Source organism: Myxocyprinus asiaticus, chromosome 5, assembly GCF_019703515.2.
Source record: "Myxocyprinus asiaticus isolate MX2 ecotype Aquarium Trade chromosome 5, UBuf_Myxa_2, whole genome shotgun sequence".
In the NCBI taxonomy this organism is placed as follows: domain Eukaryota; kingdom Metazoa; phylum Chordata; class Actinopteri; order Cypriniformes; family Catostomidae; genus Myxocyprinus; species Myxocyprinus asiaticus.
The window spans coordinates 45,979,590-45,985,809 of NC_059348.1; the positions used below are offsets into that span (position 1 = coordinate 45,979,590).

The window sequence follows — 6,220 nt, forward strand, 5'->3', positions numbered from 1 at the left end:
TTTCTTGCACCAAATTTTGTTGTTGTTTCAACATATTTGTGCCACCTTAACAGCTTCATCCGCTCTAGGGCCCGAAGACCAGCCCCACAGGCGATGATGAACCAGTTATGGGGCTGGCCATTACAGATCTCAAAGAACTTCTGAGCCTGCCTCCCCACACGGATGACTGCTCGCTTGTGTCTGGTGGCACCTGCTCAGGATCTGATGAAATGGCATCACTTGTTCTGTTCAAAGTGATGTCCAGGATCTGATTTTTCATGTCAGGAGAGGACCGTTCACTTGTGTCTGGTGCCACCTGCCCAGGATCTGATGGAATGCCATCACTTGTCCTGTCCAAAGTGATGTCCAAGATTTGATTCTTCATGTGAGGAGAGGGCACTTCCTTGGGCTGCAGGATAGTGTCATTTCAGAGCTGGCAGGTAATGCGGTAGCAATGTGGGGCACTGCCATTTCACTGCTCTCCTGCCGAGTCTCTTCAATGATGACATCAGGCGATGGGGCAGAGCTTTCCTGGTGCTCACGTTTGTCTTTCTTCTCTGAACTTCTGGACAGAAGGCAGTTGCTAGGGTGTTCACTTTGACCTTTCTGTGGAAACTGTGCACTGTGGGAAGACGACAAGCCGGTGGAGGGAGTGTGATGCTCTGGGCAATGTTCTGCTGGGAAACCCTGAGTCCAACCGTTCATGTTGATGTCAATTTGACATGTGCCATCTATCTAAACATCGTTGCAGACCAGGTACACCCCTTCATGGCAATGGTATTCCCTGATGGCAGTGGCCTCTTACAGCAGGATAATTCGCCCTGCCAAACTGCACACATTGTTCGGGAATGGTTTGAGGGACATGATGAAGTGTTCAAGGTGTTGCACTGGCCTCCAAATTTCCCAGATTTCAATCCGATTGAGCATCTCTGGGATGTGCTGGACAAACAAGTCCGATCCACAGCGGCTCCACCTCGGAATTTACAGCACTTGAAGAATCTGCTGCTAATGTCTTGGTGCCAGAGACCACAGGACACCTTCACCTTCACAGGCACTGAGCTGTACAGTAGATTTATTGATTAGAAAACAAGTCACTCCTATCATATTACTGTAACAATTTTTCATGTGGCTCAAACCTGTGACATGACAAAATGATTTATACAATCTCAGTTTCATCTATAGTGTTAGATTACACAGTTTCATTGTTGAGTCTTCAACTAGTCCAAACCCAGGATAGAGAGGCTGAGTGAATGTTGTGTGGACTCTGTTGATGAGAGTCACTGTGTCAGAGACGCTGCAGAAGGGCAGAATTCCTGCACAGTGATCCACAAAGACTCCTATTCTAAACGATGTAGAGTCTACAGAGATTATAGTCTCCAAGCGATTGTGCCAGAATAAGTAACTCAAATCATGCCAGGACAAACTCCAGGACTGATCATTATATCCAAACACACACTCATCACCATTTCCTTTTCTGCTGATGCTCTTATACGACACTGAAATTTCCATTCCATCACTCTCACGCCACTCAACCTCCCAGTAACAGCGTCCACTCACACTCTCTCTACACAGCACCTGAGCATATTAATCAAATCTATCTGGATGATCAGGATAGGCTTGGACTGTGTCAGTGTAAGTAACCACTCTGTTCTCCTCTGACAGACACAAGTTGCCATTTGCCGTGTTTGAATCCAGAGTGAAACGGCAGAAATCTGATGGAGACAAAACGCATCAATCGCATCTTAAAGGAACGTTCTGGGTTCAATACAAGTTAAGCTCAATCGACAGCATTTGAGGCATAATGTTGATTACCACACAAATTCATTTCAACTCGTACCTCCTTTTCTTAAAAAAAAAAAGAAATAAAAAAGAAAATAATCAAGGTTACAGTGAGGCCCTTAAAATGGAAGTGAATGGGCATGATAAAAGTGAATGTGGCCAATTTTTGGAGGGTTTAAACAGAAATTTGAAGCTTTTAATTTTATAAAATCACTTACATTAATTCTTTTGTTAAATCTTGTGTATTATTTGAGCTGTAATGTTGTTTAGGGTTTGTTGACATTACATCGTCATGGTAATGAAGTTGTAAAACTGGCTATAACTTCACACAGAAAGGTTAATAAGCGATTGTATCACACTAAAATCATGTTTACACACATATCCTTTATGTCTTGTGGCTATACCTTTGAAACAGTGAGTATTTTTTAATGTTTATGGATTGGCCCCCATTCAAGTGCCTCACTAGAACACAGATTTCTGTTTTGTTTTGTTTTTTTAAAGAAAAGGAGGGACGAGACAAAATTAATTTTTGTGGTAATCAACATAATGTCACAAATACTGTCGACTGATCTTGATCGGAGTATTTCTTTAATAAGAAATCTGAGACAAACATATAACAGCAGCTGGATCTTATTTGGTTATGGTTTAATAAGAATTGGAACAAATAAAATATTAAAACAAATCATGAAGTTCTATATCTATTTGTGAAGACATTTGTGTGTGATGGTTATGGTTTTCTACATTGTAAATATAGTAAAACCTCAAATTACCTTGTGGGAACTTTTCAATGGTCCCTATGAGGAAAACACCTTACTAAACATAATGCAATGTAAAATCTAAAAATGTTTAACCATGACAGAAAAACGTGTGTTTGTGAGTGTGTGACTGTTTGTGTAGTAACTCACATCAGCTCAAACCCATCTGGCCATTCTCCATTGACCTCTCTCATCAACAAGGCATTTTCGTCCACAGAACTGCTGCACATTGTTTGTTTTTTGTTTTTCGCACCATTCTTTATACACTCAAGAGACTGTTGAGACTGCTGAATGCTATTATGAGATGTGGGTTTGTGCTGTTTTGGCGGCATGAGGGGGACCTACACAATATTAGGCAGGTGGTTTTAATATTGTTGCTGATCGGTGTATATACTGTATATTAGGGCTGAAACGATTAGTCGACGTTCTCGACAAAACTTTTCGTTGTCGAATAGTCGTTTGATCTTAACGTAACATAAGATCATATGAAACTCTAATGATTGCACACAAGAGCAGCACTGCAGCTCGCGCCTGACTGAGGAGAGGAAGAAAACACTTCTCACAGTCCAGACGCACTCTAAACTTTCCAAACAGCTTCAGATGATGTAGATCGCAAAGAATGAGGGAATTATAATGCAAAAATACAAAATAAGTAAATACAGAAGCACTCTTGTTGTGGAATAAGCAGAGCCGGAGCTCACGCTCAGCTTAAGCAAAACTTGCGTGTCGAGCGTCTTTAAAGGAAACACCCCGGCGTTACATCTTTAATGTAGTTCTATTTAATGCGTTATAGCTTTATTAAAGTTCAAATAATAAGGAAACTGGCATTTCTCTGTGCGGTCAGCGCCTCTTCTATGAGTTGCACGAAGTGTCCCGATCTAAGGGGGAGAGATTGAAACTGCACCCGGCTGAGGTACACTCTGTTGCGGGGACGCTCATTCCTCGAGTGCGCGCGCTTAATGCAGCTAGATTATAACGCTATGGCAACTTATTGAATCATAATATATGTCACTGTGCATTTCTTATCGTGAAGAAAATTGGCAAAACGCAGCTTTATTAATAAGAGAGTTTGTTTTTTTGTGAGTTGAAGATGAAGTGAACAAAAAGGTGAGAGAGGGTAGTCTATTATACATAGACCCATTATACACTGCAAATAAATAATTTTTTTATTTGTTTTTGATTTGGCTTAGTTTTCCCATATAAATATCTAAAACTCCTTTAAAACAATGTACATTTACTTTAGCAGCTATACTGCAGAATTATTTTTTTATTTTATTTTTTATCTGAGAATGTTGTTGAATATAATATTAAAATACAAATATTTTAAAATATCTAAAAATCCTTTAAAAAAGATGCATTCACCTGAGAAGCAGCATATAAGATGTTTAGACTTGCTTTTAGATAATAGATCTTGAATATAAGTATATTTTGTCTTTACTGCACTCGCAGAAGTATAATCAAGTGAAAAAGTACACTTATATACAAAATACACTTATATTGTTATATTCTCTTAAAGCAAGTCTAAATATCTTATATGTTACTTCTCAAGTAAATGGATCTTGTTTTAAGGATTTTTAGACTATTTTAAATGGAAAAAAAGACAAATACAATTGATAAAAATAGGATTTTTGTGTAGTGAAATTTTTACTGAATTAAACATAATAAAACGTATTTTTTCCCTTTAATTCAGTGAATGTCATTTAGAGGTATTTTTCAAAAATGATTTTGTCCTCTTTATTGTTAGCAAGCACGTTTAATACAACCTTTTAAGTCGGGGCACAAGCTGAATAGTCGGTTAAGAGTTAATGATTAATCGTTGCAATAATCGCCCAAATAGTCGAATAATCGTTCTAATAATCGTTAGATTAGTCGATTATCAAAATAATCGTTAGTTGCAGCCCTTCTGTATATAACATTTTATAAAACTGAGCATTCACCCGCCACTTATTGGCACCCTTGCCTTTTTTCTTTTTTTTTCCCAGAACATGGGGAAACACCTTTTGGTATCTTGGCTTTTTGTACAAAAATAAAAATTAAATACTAAAATGGCCTAGACTGGACAAACATCAAACATAGTGGGGCTTAGGAATCTTATTAATGGCTAGGAAGCACTTAATTAGGTTTATAATGTCTACCACATATAATATTGTTCATACCATTTTAGTATTTTTGTTTTTAATAAACTAAGACTCAATATGTTTTCAGCTTTTGTGTTTTGGTCCACTGCAAATCAAACGAAAGTAATACATACATAGATCGTGTTTTAATTTCATCATGTTCTGGAGGAAATGTAATGGAGGAAATGTCTTTGAAAAATGCATGGGTGCCAGTATTTTTGGTCATGCTTATTGTTTTTTTTAAGAGTAAATGAATTAGGATCTATGTATCTGGTGCTTTACCTCTGACAAATAACTTTTCCATCTTCTCTCTGCACAATTCCTCAACTTTCTCTTTCAAAAGAGTGACAGATTTTCCTACATAATCAAAAGTGAGGGAACCGACAATGAAGTTGGGTAATTGCAGATCAGCAATCTCCTGCTCCAGTTGCCCCAAGAGTCCTTCAGCTCGACTCACTGCAGCCTTTTCCTGATCTCTGATCAGCTGTGTCACCTCAGAGCGGCTTCTCTCAATGGAGCGTATCAGTTCAGTAAAGATCCTCTCACTGTCCTCCACTGCTGACTGTGCAGAGCGCTGTTAGGACACACAGAGAGAGGACCATCAGCTCTTACTGGTACCTCACACGCCTGTTACCCACAGTGGGGTTCAGTGGGACTGGAAAGTGCTCCAGCACTGGGCTCCTCACTATGGAGGAGAGTCCTGAGTGTGAAACAGCTCTTCCAGCAGCCAGCAGTTGTTCTTCTGCTCAACTCACCTTGTGAAAATCCACAGCCTCTCTCAGATCCTGAAGCTCCTTCTCTCTCTGCTGGATTCACTGCCAGTTTCTTTTCTGTCTCTCCTCCAACTGTGTCTGATCATTGAGTTTACTGGTCAGTACATGTGTCCATGGATCCATAACTTTAAAATATTTTTACATAAATGTTTGTTCATATTTATTTACATTAATATGTGCATTGGAGTCCTAATTTCAGTTCGTACCTATTTCTCAGTTCTTTCTTCTGCAGCTGATACAGTCTCATGGTTTTTATGTTCATCGATCATGCATGGATGGATAACAAATACACTGCTGATCAGTACGACAGTAAACCTCCAGCAGTTTATCATGTTGAGGGCAGATCATCTCCTGCAGTCGTCTAATGGCATCCATCAGATTGTGTCTCTTACTTTTGAAGAAATTCTCATGTTGTTCAAGGTGATTTTGACAGTAAGAGTTCAGACACACCAGACAAGAACTGATAGCTTTACATTTTCTCCCAGTACAGACGTCACACTTCACATCTGCAGTTTCACCTTTACATTGAGTAGGATGAGCAGCTTGAAGTTTCTTCTTCTTCAGTTTCTCCACTACTACAGCCAGCATGGTGATTTACCTAAAGCAGGTCTTGTAGTGAAGGTCTGAGACTCTCTTCTGGTCATCCTGATCCCAGCAGTCTGTAATACAGCTCATACAGTCACTGGATCCTTCAAAAGATCCAGGCAGATTGAACAGATGAACTGGTCCTGAGCAAAGAAACACATGATTCTGCCATACTGCTGCACAACCAGTCTAACCACTTGAGGTAGAAACAGTGCAACAAGTATTATGCGCA

General features: G+C 39.3%; 1 pseudogene; it reads right to left on the reverse strand.

Moving 5' to 3' along the window:
* Positions 1 to 1,155: 1,155 nt before the first annotated feature.
* On the reverse strand, positions 1,156 to 5,991 carry LOC127441210 (E3 ubiquitin/ISG15 ligase TRIM25-like; annotated as a pseudogene).
* Positions 5,992 to 6,220: the final 229 nt, after the last annotated feature.